A 1446-nucleotide genomic window follows, 5' to 3' on the forward strand; every position below is an offset into this window, starting at 1 on the left:
GGGGGGGGCTGGGGGGGACTGGGGGCACCCCCCAACCCTGCTGGGACCCCCTGGGCTGGGGGGCACCCCCTGATCCTGTTGGGACCCCCCTGATCCTGCTGGGACCCCCTGGGCTGGGGGGCACCGGGGGGGGGGGGCTGGGGGACACCCTCTGACCCTGTTGGGACCCCCCGACCCTGCTGGGGACCCCCTGCCCCTCAGCCCCCATGGATTTTGGGGGTCTCACCGCCCCCCCCATGGATTTTGGGGGGGGCTCATGGATTTTTTGGGGGGTCTCACCGCCCCCCATCCCGCAGGGGACGTGGCCGGGGGCTGCAAATTGCTCCGGAACCGCTTCGAGAGCCGGGACCGGGAATGGGCGTCCTACACCTGTGTGCTGGGCTTCCACGTCTTCGGTGGGTCCGGGGGGGGCCCGCGGGGTGGGGGGGGACAGGAGGGGTGTTTGGGGGGACAGGAGGGGTGTTTGGGGGGACAGGAGGGGTGTTTGGGGGTCCCCCTGACCCCCCTTTCCCCCCCCCCCCAGGGGTGTGGCCCGACGGCTCCGACGGCACCGACATCAACTCCCTGTGCCGCTCCCACGGCGAGAGGGTCGTGGCCGTGGCCGACGACTTCTGCAAAGTTCACCTGTTCCAGTACCCCTGTGCCCGCCCCAAGGTGGGTTTGGGGGGCTCTGGGGGGGTGGGGGGTCTCTGGGGGGCTGGGGGGTTCAGATTTATCCTGTTCCAGTCCCCCTGCGCCCGCCCCAAGGTGGGTTTGGGGAGCTCAGACCCCGTGGGGGGGTGATTTGGGGGCTCAGGGGGTCCAGACTTATCCTGTTCCAGTGCCCCTGTGCCCACCCCAAGCTGGGGAGGGGGGGTCAGGGGGAGTCCTAGACCCAGTTTGGGGGTCGGGGGGTTCGGGTGTACAGGAACCACGTGTGTGTGTTGTATGACCATGTGTGAACATGTATGAACACGTATGAACATGTATGAACCCCCTTGTCCCTGCAGGCTCCCAGTCACGTGTACGGGGGCCATGAGTGTGCGTTGTATGACTGTGTATGAACACACATGAACACGTATGAACACGTATGACCCCCCCTGTCCCCGCAGGCTCCCAGTCACGTGTACGGGGGCCACGGCAGCCACGTGACCAACGTGCGGTTCACCCACGACGACGGGCACCTCGTGTCCCTGGGGGGCAAAGACACCAGCGTGTTCCAGTGGCGGGTGCTGGGGGGCGACCCCGACCCGCGCTGAGCCCCCCCGGCCGCCCCTTCATCCTCCTCATCCTCCTGCCCTTCCTCGCTGCTTCCTCTTCCCCTTCCCCTGCCCGGGACCAAAGGGGGGGGGGCGTTTTCCGCCCCCCCCCCCGAATTCGCTGCACTGTGAGAGGCGCCAATAAAGCCTTTTTGGGGTCGGGGCCGGGCCTCGCCGCTTCCTCCGCCGCGGGAACCGAGCCGGGAGC

The 1446-nt window shown here is 68.4% G+C and overlaps 1 long non-coding RNA gene across 1 annotated transcript; it reads left to right on the top strand.

Moving 5' to 3' along the window:
• The first annotated feature begins 278 nt into the window (after positions 1-278).
• Positions 279-1398, top strand: LOC113979298. Its single transcript, XR_003537828.1, has 3 exons — positions 279-395; positions 524-654; positions 1092-1398. It is a non-coding gene; the product is annotated as an uncharacterized LOC113979298 (long non-coding RNA).
• The last annotated feature ends 48 nt before the right edge of the window (positions 1399-1446 follow it).

Source organism: Neopelma chrysocephalum, unplaced genomic scaffold (genome assembly GCF_003984885.1).
Source record: "Neopelma chrysocephalum unplaced genomic scaffold, ASM398488v2 Primary Assembly neopelma1_69224, whole genome shotgun sequence".
Taxonomy (NCBI): Eukaryota; Metazoa; Chordata; class Aves; order Passeriformes; family Pipridae; genus Neopelma; species Neopelma chrysocephalum.